Genomic DNA, 15487 nt, shown 5'->3' with positions numbered 1-15487 from the left:
ATATTATCTCTTAGGGGGCAGAGCCAGTGTTAGAATAATCTAGTTCCAGTGCTGCTTTCTTGACGGCTAGGACACGCTGCCTTTGCCTATAGAGAAAATGGACCCTAGAATCAATTGATAAATAAATAAACAAACACTTAGTTTCTTCATAACTTCAATATATGATGCTCAAAACATACGTTTGAAAATGTTTACTATGAAATATTATAAGAATTTTAGGAAACAAGGGGCCAAGGCAGCTTGAAGGGATTTGGTTTGAATGTCATAAGCAATACTAGTCTGTCATTTTGTCATGTTGTGGTGGCTTACATGTTGTTGAGATACTGAAAGCAGCACCGTCAGTCCCTCCACTACACACTGGGCACACACAGTGACAGGTTCCAGTGGAGTGTGTAGACTAAGACAGATTAGGGAAAAGGAAGACTGAAAACCTTATGAGGTAGTACAGTGTTGAACCAAGTCTCTCAGGTTGGAAAGCAATAAAGTTGTACTTGCATGTGCTGTCAATGATGCTTTTCATAATGTACATACTGTTTGGTCACTTTTTCTTGAATAGGCATAAATGTGGATATCTTCCTGCTGGCCAGGTAGTACTTTTTCCAATTTCTTGGTATAGATGAGTGAGTATTTCTAATGCTTAATCAACTTCTTGAAACATTTCATTTGGTATTTGGTCAATTTCTGGGGCCTACTTATTCAATAATGCCTTTAATACAACTCAGATTTCTTCCTTCAACACCACTGGTTCCTATCTTGAAAATTGGTTGAATGTCAACCAATTCTGTGCATACCATTGGTTGTTTTGTTTCTTCCTGTAAAATTCAGTATTTTGTTCTTAGAATCTTTCAGTGTTGACACTCTAGGTTTGAATTTTGTCTCAGTTCTTCCTTCTGGGCTCTCTAGCTCCAGGTATTTACAAATTTCATTCTAATACTTTGTCTTCTGGACCTTCCCTGTGAAGTTTTGTATTCAATATTATTACTTATTTTTTCCTATCTGTCTTAACTACTCTATGTTCAAGAGAGAGTTTCAGAGGAGTGTCTGAAATCTACTTCGATATTTTCTTTCTTTTTTTAATGACTTTTTGCTTACCTCATGCTTGATGTTCTCGATATCATCCCACCACTCATCAGTTCTTCTGTCATTAATGTTCAGTGTGTCAAATTCATTCTTGGGATGTTCTCAAAATTCAAGTGGAACATACTGAAAGTTGTGTTTTGTTGTCCATAGACTTGTTTTATTTTTCTTCATATTTAACCTGAACTTGTTGCTGCTGCTAGGTGCCATAGAGTAGTTAGCTCTGACCCATCATGACCCTATGCACATCAGAACAAAAGACTGCAGGCTCCCTTGCCCTCCTCAGAACTCTTCTTAGGCATGAGCCCATTGATGCAGTCACGAGGTCAACCCATCTCCTTGAGGTCAACCCATCTCCTTCTACTGCTTCCTTGCCCTTCCACTTTGCCTAGAATAATGTCCTTCTTCCGGAACATGTCTCTCCTGACAATATGCCCAATGTGTGGTAGATGAAGTCTTGTCATCCTTGCCTCTAAGGAGTACTCTGGCCTTAATTCTTCCAGCACATATCAGTTTCTCCTTTTCCCAGTATGACACGACTCTTCACCAGCACCACAATTCAAATGCATTCATTTTTCTTCACTCTTCCGTATTTAATCTCCCAACTTTCACATGCATATGATGCAATGGAGTATAGTATGGCTTGCGTCAGGTGCACCTTAGTCCTCATAGTAACATCCGTGCTTTTTGATGCTCTAAAGATGTCTTGCACAGCAGATTTACCTAATGTAAAACATCTTTAGGTCTTTTGGCTGCTGTTTCAATGAGCATTGGTTGTGAAAGCGAACAAGACAAAATCCCTAAATACTTCAAACTTGTCTCCATTTATCATGATGATACCTAGTGGTCCAATTGCGAGGATTATTGTCTTCTTTACATTAAGTGGTAATCCAAATTGAAGCCTACAATTCTTGATCTTCCTCAGCAACAACTTCAATTCCCCCTTACTGTCAGCATGCATGGGTGGGCCATCTGCAGATTAGACATTGCTCATCAGCCTTCCTCCAATACTGATGCCAGATTCTTTTTCATAAAACTAGTTTCTCTGATGCTTTGCTCCGCATACAGATTCAACAAGTATGGTAGGAGGATGTAGCTCTAATGAACACTTTTCCTTATTTTAAACCCTGCAGCATTCCCTTGCTCTGTTCACACAACTGCCTCTTGTTTCCTGTACAAGTTGCAAAGGAGCACTGTGAAGTGCTCTGAAGTTCCCCTTCTTCTCAAAGTTATCCACAGTCGATTATGGTCCACACAGTCGAATGCCTTTACAAAATCAATGAGATACAAATAAACATTTTTCAGTTATTCTCTGCTTTGAGACAAGATCCACCTGGCATCAGCAATGATATTCCTTGTTCCATGGCCTCTCCGAAATCGTGCCTGAATTTCTAACAGTTTCTGCCAATTTATATCTGCAACTGTTGTGGAATGATCTTAAGCAAAACTTTACTTGGATGTAATAGCAATGATATTACTTTATAATCTGAGCATTCTGTTGGGCTATCTTTCTTTGAAATGGGCACAAAAATGGATCCCTTCCAGGCAGTTGGCCAAGTAGCTGTCTTCCAAATTTCCTGGCATAGATAAGAGAATTCTCCCAGTTCTTCACTTAATGAAATTTTTCAAAGGTTATTCCATCAATTCCTTGTGCCATGTTTTTGGCTAATAAACCTGAGTGTACATATGTGTACTTGATTTCATGTTCTACAGTCAGTCCATAGCCTCACTTTGGCTACAAATATTGAGCTTCTCCATCATCTTTGCTTGCAGATAAAGTCATTTTGGCTCCTGTGTATACATGAGGTTCATGCATACAGAATCTGTTTATATTGCTGAAAAAACAGTATTTTCAATGCAGTCATTGGTCTTGAAAATCCTATCATGTGACTAGTCTCCATCTTAATTTCTATCATCCAGGCTATATTTTCCAACTATTGTTACTTCCTATTTTTTCCAATTTTTGCATTCTAATCAGCAATAATTATCAAAGCATTCCAGTTTCATGTTTGAATCATTTTAGATTAGTAGAATTCTTCAATTTCTTCTTCACTAGCTTCACTGGTTAGTGCTTTAATTTGAATAATATATGTATCAATTGCTCTTTCTTATAGGCTTATAGGTTTCATATCATAGACAACATTGTACTGAAAGACAGCTTTTGAAATATCCTTTTATTTTTACCATGAACGTTAAGACATTCTTCTTAAATTTCTCATTATAAGCATAGTAAAATACATATCATTGTCTGCTTAAAAGATGGTCAGTACCAGTTCATTTGATCTTTCTAATTACTAGGATTTCATTTTTCTTGAACTCAATCAATATTCATGGAGAAGCACTCAAGAAATCAATTGATGTATTGCATTGGGCAAGCGTGTTGCAGAGAGCTTTTTAAACTGTGAGAGCAACGATGTTACTTTGCTAGGATGGGCCTAACTCAAGCCACGGTATGTTTAACGCACTTCAGATGCATGTGAAAGATGGATAACGAAAAAGGGGCACCAAAGAGCAATTGATACCGTTACATTGTGGTGTTAGTGAAGCGTACCTGAAGTACCATGGACTGCCAGAAGAGTGAGCAAATCTGTCTGAGAGAACCTATAGCCTGAATACTCCTTAGAATGGAGGGCAGGGAGACTCTCACAATTACGTTGGACATGTTATCCGGAAGAATCAGTCCTTGGAAAATGACATAATATAATATAGGATATAATATAATACAGGATTAGTGAAAAAGAGGAACCCTATTACCGGCATAGATTGATACAGTGGCTACAAAAGTGGAATCAAACAAAGCAATTGTTATGAGAATGGCGAAGGAGCTCAAAGTCAAAAAATTCAGGTTGCTGCCAGCAAGCTGATAGTGACTCATAGTCCATGCTGATTCACAGTAACTTGACCCCCCCTAACCTGCTGTAGGTTTCAGACACTGTAACTGTTTATGGGAGTAGACACCCTCATGGGAACGATCAGAAAGTATTTAAAATCAGAATGGACCCAATGGTAACTAGCAACAATGTCGTTGCAAGATAATTATTTGAAAGACCGAATTAAAGAGGGTCATAAGAAAGAAAATGAATAATTATAATCGTAGAATAGGTTTGAACCCTTAGTGAAATTTGAAGATATATTTTTATTTTAAAATAAAAATAGGCTTGCACTTTTGAAGGATTCATTTAGATATTTTCTTCATTCCATTTAAATGAATAAAATTTATAATACTTTCTACTTAGAATTTTTGCTAATATTAATTTGGGATAAAAGAACCATCATACCTATTAAATGTATTTTATGATGATGATAAATTTTGTCTATAAATAAAAGCTGACTTTTTTCGGTAAAAAAAAGAAGTGTAAAATCAGAGACCATTGTAAATATATTTGATTGCTGAGAATTTTGCTTAATATTATCATTTACCATTATCAACTTTATTTAGCAACTCATAGCAGATGTACATGCATCCATTCAGAAGGAAATTCCATATGAAATATAAATTAAAGAGCAGAGATAATTCATCACTTCCTCAAATAGTGTACAGTGACTGGCAGGTAAAACTCATATTCCTCAATATACAGCCCTTGAGTAATTGCTCAGAAGAGGTAAGAAATACCATAAGCTCAATATCCTAAAAACTCACTGTCCTATGCATACTTGTTTAAAGAAAATTATATAGGAAATACAAAGATGAATTATACTTTTTAATGATATTTTAACTTAGCAAATTCAACATACTTTAATTCATGTATATATTTTCAAATGATACTTTCATGTAAAAAATAGACCACTTTCTAGTCTATATGTTTTAGAGTCTCAGAAAAAAATATTTACATAATATTTACAGAATGTACAAAATATTATACCCCTAAATTTAATCTCTTTTAATTAGGATTTTCCTTTTGATGCTTATACATATTTTAGGGATATTTAAGTGATAAATAATAAATATTTGTTCAAGTAAATGAATTTTAACTACATTTAAAAATTATTATTTAAATATTACCACATTCCTGAATTTGCAACTTAAAGGATATTTCTCTTATAAAAGTTGTTAAATAGAGGAAAGAGAAGGGAAGAATAATTCATGTTGACTACATTTTTCATGAAATACGGCAAAATTGCATTAAGGTTTCATTTATTGAGGGTTTTGAAACTTGGCTAATTATAACTTCTGTGCATATTATTTTGTTACTTTCCTATGTTCATTTTTATCTATGATTCAAATACTATGATAGAAAATGTAGACCTAGTGACTCCATTTACCTAGTGAACATCATTTCTTCTCAGATACAACCAAAAAAGTCAATAAACTGCAATCTTGCAGTCTGTGCTACCAAAATTAATGTTGATTATGAACTTTTAAATCAGTGTGTTTGTCATTACTTAAGACTATAGTGATTGCCAGCATGAAAAATCTGTCTTGGAAAATCTCTAACTAGAATGCTTCTTAAAGGAGGTGGCAAGACTGTCTCATCAAGAGTGACCCATCCCTGGAAAAGGAAGGAGATCACACTTGAGAAAGGATAACTCAAAATCCAAACTCAGCCCACCGCTGTGGATTCCATTCTGACTCAGAAGGGAGAGGAGAGCTGTCTCTGGGGGTTTTGAAATGGACTCTTTATGGGAATAGAAAGTGTCATCTTTCTCCTGAGAGGTGGCTGGTGGCTTTGAACTGTTGATCTTGTGCCTAGCAGCCCAGCCCAGCAGGTAAACCACTCGCCACCCGGACTCCTTGATAAAATGTAGAGCGAGCGAAACGAGGAAGACTCTCACAATAGCCAGACAAGGACCTCAAACAGAGCAAGGGTGGTGCGCATGGCACAGACCCAGTTCTTACTCCACTGTTCGTGCCGCCTCAACAACACACAATTGAGCCCAACGAAAGTTTAATGGCTACTTCGTCAAGAAAGGGAACCACCAGAAATGCTTTCTGTGCATGGGAACACAGCTTTTCAAGGAATTCAAGATTGTAAATGTCAGTTCCTATTTATATTTTAATTCACAGAGCTTAATAAAAAAGAATACATTATACTCATAATAATGCACTTGTTTGAAAGAAAAAAAAACCCACAGTGAAGTAAAGCCTCAAACTTTGTCTAAATATTTTTCTTGTACACCTTCTTATCCACAGAGTTATAACTATATAATATTTATTGATTTTCTCATATATACATTTATTTATATTATATGTTTCTATTATCTACCCAATGTTCCCAATTACCTATTTGACTATAACACATGCCTTATGAAGCTCTCTTTAAATTGCTTATAAAAAAACCTTATGTCAAGAATGGTCCTCCGAGTGTAATACTGAATAAGCAAGAGACATGAAAATAAATTTAAAAAGCAACACAGGGCCTTACAAAATATCTTGCAATAAAAGTAACAGGCATTGTGCTTATAATGCACAATTTAAGATGCATTTGCTAAAGTAGAAAATGAATATAAAGTTTATCATTTAGAAATTCAATAACTAATGAGCTACAAAGCTAAAACAAAGAGTGACTGGACCAGATCCTCACTGTAGAAGAAATGGTAAGTTATTGTTAATATACAATTAATTTTCTTTCCACAGGAACGAAAAAATATCTATAATAATAACAATAATAGTTGGATTTATGATGTATATGTTTTGACAAGACAAATCTGACAACAAATTAAGATTGAAGTATGATTTTAAAATGTGTTTCTATTACAAAAATATACTATGCAATTGAGTTGAACATTGTTGAAATTTATACACTAAAAATATTGAAAATTTAAAAGTGAATAGAATAGATATTCAAAAAGATACTTTTCCTCATAGTCAATTTAATATATTATACTTAGTAGATAATCATATATCATCTTACATTCTGTAACAATCTAAACATGTAAGCATTGTTTGTACTGATAAATCCAGCCTTATATATTACAAACTTATTTTGATATCATCATCCTTGATATTCATATGATTAAATATTTCTGGTTCAAATGATCAAATCTTTCATTACTGTTCCTGAGGGGTTTATCTGTCCTGGGTTCCATGTGTTGGGAGCTCTTATCTGTACCAGTGTACGTGCTCCAGTCTAGCCGGATTTGTAAGGTACAGCTGGGGTCATGATAGTGGGTGGGGGTGGGGGAGTATTAAAGAACTAGAGGATTTCTGTGTGTTTTGTCAGTGCTATACAAAAATCTGGCTGGCCTGTCCCTTCCTTGTGACCCTTCTGTGAGGGGATGTCCAATTGTTTACAGATGGGCTTTGGGTTTCCACTTTGACCCTCTACCTTGTTTGCATCAATATGATTGTTTATTTGGGTTCTTCTGATTCCTGATCCCACTGACCCCTCATGATCACACAGGCTGGCGTGCTCCTTCTATGTTGCTATCTTACTAGATGCCTGCTTGCTTAACGTCAAGCCTTTAAGACCCCAGGTGGCTATATCTTCTAATAGCTGGGTATCATCTGCTTCCTTTACCACAGTTGCTTATCCACCCATTTTGACTTCAGCGATCATGTTAATATTGATGGGGAACAATTTATGTGGCAGAGCTAATTAGCTGTTCCTCATTTTTATTTTCAACATAGTGATAGATCATCCTGATTATTAAATGAGCAGGGAAAATCTCTTTTTTTCCAGACACCCAGTAGTTTGGGGAGAAAATTTGACTAAGCCAGGGTGATGTGACATTAAACATAGTCATATGGAAGGACCTTCCAGTTCATCCTTCAAATCCATGCCTTTTTGTCCTTTCTGTTTTCTATGGGCTCATTATATGTCTACAAAAACTATGGATAAACCTCATTGCCAACATATCTATTGCAACTCATAGCAACCCTATAGGGAGATAATGAAACAGAATATATCCACTGTGCCTGAACTACTGACAATTGGGCCACTTTGAAAAAAAGAAATAAACCTGAGGAAGTCTCATAATATTCGTGGAAAACTGGAATTGAAAGATAATGGAATTTCTCCATGAATTTTTTAAAGTTCCGTAATATACTATTTAAGTCCCCTAATATACTATTTAAATTTCCTAAATCTGAAATGATGAGCCTCTGTATAAAACTTTTGTATGAATCTTTTAAAATAAGTTTATTTAATGGATACTTAAATTTTAAGTACAAATATATATATATTAAAATATTTATCAGTACATTCACAAACTTAAGAGAGTTCATGTTAAATTAGATGCGCAACAATTATTTCAGAAAATTCATTTAAGGAATTAACAAATATTTATTTTTTATATTCTTATAACATCTTATTTTTCCTACTACTAATTGTTCATCAATAAAACAAAGATGTATTTTTGAATCAAATCCAAAATGACATTGCTTTTTTGACTTGCTTAAAAGTGCCTGTGTCTAAATTCAATGTTTTCCTTAAAGTTTAAGATATCCTCTATATTTAAATTTTTTAAAATTTAAATAATAAAGTAAGAGATAAATGTTGAAGAACAATTCACCAAAACTGGGTCAATCTATTCTCTGTTACTTCATTAAATATTTATTTTCATAAATGCAGTGATAGTTGAAGTATTCCTCTTGCAAACTACACGCATAGAAACAAAAGGGTGTACTTGAACACGAGGATTTGAACGACTGTAAACTGAAGCGGAATTATTTTAAAACTCCTTCGTGTTCTGACATTGACATTGCCCTTAAAATCACTTAAGTGATTATATTCCCCAGCTGTCAGCTCGGAAGTTCTGTTCCTTGGAGAGCTAGTTAAACGGAGCTGGAACACCACATTCTACAGCCTGTGTAAAGCCTGCTCCAAGATAAACTTGTTTCCAGCATTTATATTATTGAGCTGACTCTGCTTTTGAGGTTTTGACATCTGCCATGTCACTGTAATAGGAATTTCAGCCATTTCTCTAGTTTCCAAAAGCAATCCAATTATTGCATGCATTTTTGTGTTGTGTAACATTTGTTTCTGAGAGTTATGGGATTTGGGATAAAAGAACATGTTGAAGATTAAACCCGCCAGTTTAATCCTTTTTCGAACCCCAAGCATAAGAAGGGTGACTTTATTTTCACAACCAGCCCTGTAACCCATATTCCCAAATACACTAAAATCGAAAGTCAAAACCCACTGTCTTTGAGTTGATTCTGCCTCATAGCAAAATACTCTGAAGTTCTCAGGGGTGGGGGGTGGGGGGTAGCCAAAGCGAAACAAATAATAAAACACACACACACACACACACACACACACACACAAACAAGCCCTCCTGCTTAATGGTTTCTAGCCATCAGACTGGAAGAACTGAGCTGGAGCCATGAGGGGCACTCCAGACTTTAAAACGACTTCTGCAGCTGAGTTCTAAAGGTTTTTTTTGTTTTGTTTTGTTTTCGCAATACCAGTGACTGAAAAGAGACTGAGCAGAATAACACATTATAGTTGGATAAAGTAGCCAAAGGATTGTGAGTGAATCAAAATATAACTAACTAAGCTAATAAGATACCTAGATAAAAAATATTGATTTAAATATCCTATCCAGGGGAAAATTAATCTCTCTACTATCCTGGATCTGATAACTATTTTTTTTTAAGATTTAACATGTAATATGTGTGTGTATTATTTACTTGATTATTTCAGTTTGCTAATTTGCATAACCATCTGGTTGGTGCCTACTCACAGCATCCCTAAAAGACAGCGTGAAACTCATCCTGTGATTGACCAAGAGAGTACTTCTTCATAGGTGTAGAGAGCTATGTCTTTCTCCTAAAGAGTGGCTGGTGATTCCAATCTACTGCCTATGCAGTGAGCAGCCCACAATTCAAATATATGCAAATGTAAGTAGAATCAATCTATAGTCTTAGGTGGAGCAGAGTCATCTTGACTTTCATTTACTGCTATTGCATGACTCCAAATGAAACCATCTGTTAGTAATTGCAGCATGCTATGTACACAGTATAAAACTAGGAAAACCAAAAGTCCTCAAAATGAAATGGAATGAGTAAAGACAGCATCTTATGCATTAGTGATCAACTAAGCCTGGAATGACAAATGGAGCTGAATGGTGTTCCAATCGTTGTTCAAAAAGGAACAGTTCCAATCATATCCTGAAGTACAGTACTATAAATGAAAGAACAATATTCATAAACTGACAAGAATGACCAGTTATGGATATTATTCTAATTTATGCACCAAAACTAATACAAAATGTAAAGAAAGGATTTTTACCAACCCCACAGTCTGGAACTGATCAAGCAAGTAATCAAGAAGCATGGTTAATAACTATCTGATAATCCCTTGTAATAGGACTGCATATGTCCTATTTGCATAGTATCATCCAATCATCTGGTGGAAGTTACAGAGAAATGAGTAGAAGAGCCATATTAAGAAATTTCACTCCATCACAATTGACTTAATCATGAATCTGTACATAGACCAAGAGAAAGGTCCTTGCATGACTTGGAGATGTGGTCTGGTTTAAAATTAGGAAAGGGATGCTTCGGGGTTGAATCCTTTCAACAGACTTAACTAATCTGTATGCTGAGAACATAATGCAAGAAACTGAATTACATGGGGTGGGGTGGGCGGGGACGTGACCCGTTCCTCTCCCCTCTCCCATGCTGCCCTTTCGTAAGTAAGCCGCATTGCTTTGACAGGGCAGCCTCCCTATTGGGGGCACCTCACCCCAGATCCTCCCACCCCACCACCACATAAACTAGAACAGACAGGTTCTCAATTGATTAAGAAGTAAACAAAGAAGACTCTCTAAGATTGATGAGGCAGTGACTGTTCAGTGCCCCTTTGTTAAGATTGAATGATTGAAATATTGAATTGCATGATATGCAAAGTATATGCTAATAAAACTGTTGGGAGATAAAATAAAATTTTAAAAATGGGTTTCTCGGCCTTACAGCAGATCACCCCCGGGGTTAACAATACTGGGAGAGAGGAGAAAAAAGCCGGAGGGATGTTCTTATGCAGGCACACTTAGAGATGTGGAGTCCATTGTTCAGCGTTTTAATAGCTTCCCCTAGAGTGAGTTGGTTAATCTGAGTAGAGGAGGTTATAACCTCTTGAGGGGATGGAATTATCCCAGCTCTTATTTTGGGGAATTGGAGAATATTGTTAGATCGATGTTTGAGCTATATTAACCAGGACCCAGAGCACAGTGGAACCTAGAGCCTGGTCTGCCAGAAGTCTCGCTTTAGTATTAAGTGACAATGAGCCAAATCTAAGGGAAAGAGCTGAGTTATTTAGCTAATGGATGATGGCTCTCTCCCAGGTCTCTTTCTCCTGCTATATGTCCCACGGTGTGACTGCTGTAAATTGAAAAAGCTAGTCTCTAGGTACTGCAATGTTGAGGTTCTGAGCATGTGTGTGTTGTTGCTGTTAATCTGAGTTCTTGCTCAGAGATTCAGCTCCCCTTGAAGTGGCTCTCAGTATCACCTCCCACACTAAAATCACTCAGGTCAACTTTTTCATGTGCCCACACCAAGAGGCTTTAAGAGTGGACAATGTGGGACTCAGCAGAAAGCAGTATTTTCAGAAGACTTCTAAGAGATTTTAATGTAAGACAAGGTTAAGAACAAACATCTCAGGGCAATCCTCAAAATGTGAAGTTCTTACCTCTTACCAGGAGAGCTAAATAAAACACTTGAGTTCACAGATGGTACTTACCATTTTTAAAATTCATTTCTGACAAGTATTAGTAGCAGTTTTATAAAAGTCTACACTGACTTTACACCCCTCTTCCCATCTATGCGAGCAGCTTGTGGAGTAGGTCCAGTAGGTCACGTCCTTATAATTTACTTTTAAACAAGTGGCCATCTAGTTCAGAAGCAATAAAGTCCACATGGAAGAAGCACACCAGCCCATGTAATCACGAGGTGTCGAAGGGATCAGGTATCAGGCATCATCAGAACAAAAAATCTTACCATAGTGAATGAGGGGCGGGGGGGAGTGCAGACTGGAGACCCAAAGCCCATTTGTAGGCCACTGGACACACCTTACAGAAGGGTCTCTGGGAGGAGACAAGCCAGTCAAGGTGCAATGGAACAAAGATGAAAAATACAACTTTCCTCTAGTTCCTAAATGCTTCCTCCTCCCCCATATCATGATCCCAATTCGACCTTGCCAGTCTGGCTAGATCAGAGGATGTACACTAGTACAGATAGGAACTGGAAACACATGGAGTCCAGGGCAGATGATCCCTTTAGGACCAGTGGTGTGAGTGGAGATACTGGGAGGGGAGAGGGATGGTGGCTTGGAAAAGGGAAACCGATTACAAGGACCTACATGTGACTTCCTCCCTGGGGAACTGACAACAGAAAAGTGGGTGAAGGGACACGTCGGACAGGTCAAGATATGACAAGATAATAATTTATAAATTATCAAGGGCTCATGTGGGAGAGGGGAGCGGGGAGGGAGGGAAAAAAATGAGGATCTGATGCCAGGGCTTAAGTGGAGAGCAAATGTTTTGAGAATAATGAGGGCAATGAAAGTACAAATGTGCTTTACACAATTGATGTATGTATGGATTGTGATAAGAGTTGAATGAGCCCCTAATAAAATGATTTAAAAAATAATAAATAAAAATAAAAAATATTTTGAAAAACAATAATGTTTGGAAGAACAAAAAATATATAAAATATTTAGACACCAGCTTATGATTTCATTAGTAAGATACACATTTTTTCCCTGCAACATATCTCCCTTATTAATGCTTTCATTAATTGGAAACCACTCTCCACCTGGACACTTACTTTTCGTTTTGACCTTGCCACCCATTTTTCTTGAGGTTTCATATCCAATTTTGGGCTCACCAGGTGGTTGTGAAAATCCACATCTTTAATCCCTCCTATGCCCTTCATATATTTCACATGGAATTACAAACACTAACTGAAGAGGTATTTCTTCTCTCCTTGTCTAGCTTCTTATATCACTGCCTCGTTAAGCCCTGCTGACACAGACTATCCTGGGTCTCTAGATTCGATGGTCATGCTAATGTCTACACTTTAGTATATGCTCATTAACTTGTGAGAACATACTGGAACTATCATTTCTTTTCTGCAGTGAAGCCAATCTGTAATAGTTTTCATCTGCAAGAACCATCTCCCAGAGACTTCTTACCACACTTTGCTCCATGGGGAGCACCAGGGAGTGCCAGCAGAATATTTGTTCGGAGAAAAAATAGATTAAAAAACAATGGAGATGCCAGGCCTCTCCCTCCAGCATTGCTATTGTTAGGCATCCTTGTGCTTCTTGCAGCTCACAGCAAACTATGTGTAACAGAAAGAAGCAATGGGTGGACCTCTGCTATTAGGTTGGACCCCATTGGTTTAGCCACTCCATCGATTCATTTCATTGAGGGTCTAAATTATGAAACAAACCCACTGCCAATTATACAATTCAGGCACCAGCAACTAATGTGAACTATTCATTTACACTCTTCCTCCTGAGAGTATATAGTTTATACTACTGAAAAGTGTACAGCATTTCTGTTTTATTTAAAAACAGAGGAGCTTGTGGTGATGTGAACTTGGGTTATAGTAGCCTAGTTTCCTATTTCTTATGCTTCATGATATCTACAAAGGTATGACTAATCATGAGGTCTTGTAGATCATGGACACTTCCCTACCATAGAATGCAGTTCCTTTGGTGTGCCTTTTATACACAGTTTGTGTGGAATTGAGAAATGGCGAAAAATTCCACCCCAAATTGTGAATAGGCTTTTCTTGCTCTAGGTCATCTTCTGTGGGTACAAGCCTACTATATTTTTAAAGAATATCGGTATAATCAGTTTACTGGGGGCTCTTGCAACTCTTATCACAATTCACACATCCATCCATTGTGTCAGCACATTTGTACATACATTGCCATCATTTTCAAAGCATTTTTCTACTTGAGCCCTTGATATAAACTCCTCATTTTCCCCTGTAATTCACCCTCCCTCCCTCGCAACCCCTTGACAATTTATAAATTATTATTTTTCATGTCGTACATTGGCCACTATGTCTCTTCACCCACTTTCCTGTTGTCCATCCCCCTGGAATAAGGTTTTATATCAATCGCTGTGATCAGTTCCCCTGTATTCCCCCCTACTTTCCTCACTCTCCTAGTATGGCTACTCTTATTATTGGTCCTGAGGGGTTTACCTGTCCTGGATTCCCTGTGTTGCAAGCTCTTATCTGTAGCAGTGCACACATTCTAGTCTAGCCAAATTTGTAAGATGGAATTGAGGTGATGATAGTAGTGGTGGTTATTGAGAGAGCATTAAAGAACTAGAGAAAATTGTGTGTTTCATTGGTGCTATTTTGTATTCTGACTGGCTCATCTCTTCCTTGTGACTCTTATGAAAGATGTCCAATTGACTACAGATGGACTTTGGGTCTCCATTCTGACCTCCTCTCAAAAAATGATATGATTTTTTGTTTGTTTTATTTTTGGTCTTTAATGTCTGATACCTGATCACTTCGGCACTTCATGCTCACACGCTGGTGTGATCCTTCTATATGGGCTGTGTTGCTTCTCAGCTAGATGGCCACTTGCTGATCTTCAAGGCTTTAAGACCCCAGATACTATGTCTTTTGATAGCCTGTAACATCAGCTTTCTTCACCACATTTGCTTATACACCCATTGTGTTAGACAGGGTTCTCTAGAGAACCAAAACAAGGACACTTATGATTATAGGTAGATAGACATAACACAATGAAATATACATCTAATTAGTGCACAGCACAGTACGGAGGGCTCATTTCAACTCATTTCCATTAGATTGTTAATATACTGGCCATCCTTCAACTAACTAGGGCTGTTGGGTGCAAGTTAAGGAAGAAGACAGCTGAGTCTTCTATAGGGCAATATAGGTAGTCTAGCCACAGGCAGCAAACAGAAGGACAGGTTACCAACAAGCACCAGATGACAGGTTCTGACAGTCCCCAGCTCAGCTCAAGTGATGTATACACCAGCAGTGTGGTGAAGTAGGTCTCAAAGGAACCTCACACTATCGCAAAATGGCCCACAGTTTGGGTATCCCACACATAGTGTAGTTTGCAAGTTGAGGCAGAGAACTAGCTAAGGCAGCCTCTTGTTAGTCCAATCATCAGAAAGTAAGAGGCTGACAGATGAGACTCGCCAAGCCATTTATCTCTTTACCCTTAAATTAAACAGCAACCTTATTAACCCCACATGTGTGTTTTGGCCAGGTTAGCATAATAAACCTACCTAGCACACCTATTTTGTCTTCAATGATCACACCAGGTAAGGTAAGCATCACAGAGTGCTAGATTAGTAGAGCAAAGTGTTCTTGGGTTGAGGGAGTACGTGAGTGGAGGCTCAATGTCCATCCACTGCCTTAATAGTTAATAAATAAATATATGTACATAGATTGATTCCCCTATAGTTTTATATTAATGTATTTACATACATACATGCCTATATTTAGACCTCTATAAATATCCGTTAT

Source organism: Tenrec ecaudatus, chromosome 16 (assembly GCF_050624435.1).
Source record: "Tenrec ecaudatus isolate mTenEca1 chromosome 16, mTenEca1.hap1, whole genome shotgun sequence".
Taxonomy (NCBI): domain Eukaryota; kingdom Metazoa; phylum Chordata; class Mammalia; order Afrosoricida; family Tenrecidae; genus Tenrec; species Tenrec ecaudatus.
This window is presented reverse-complemented; position numbering follows the sequence as displayed.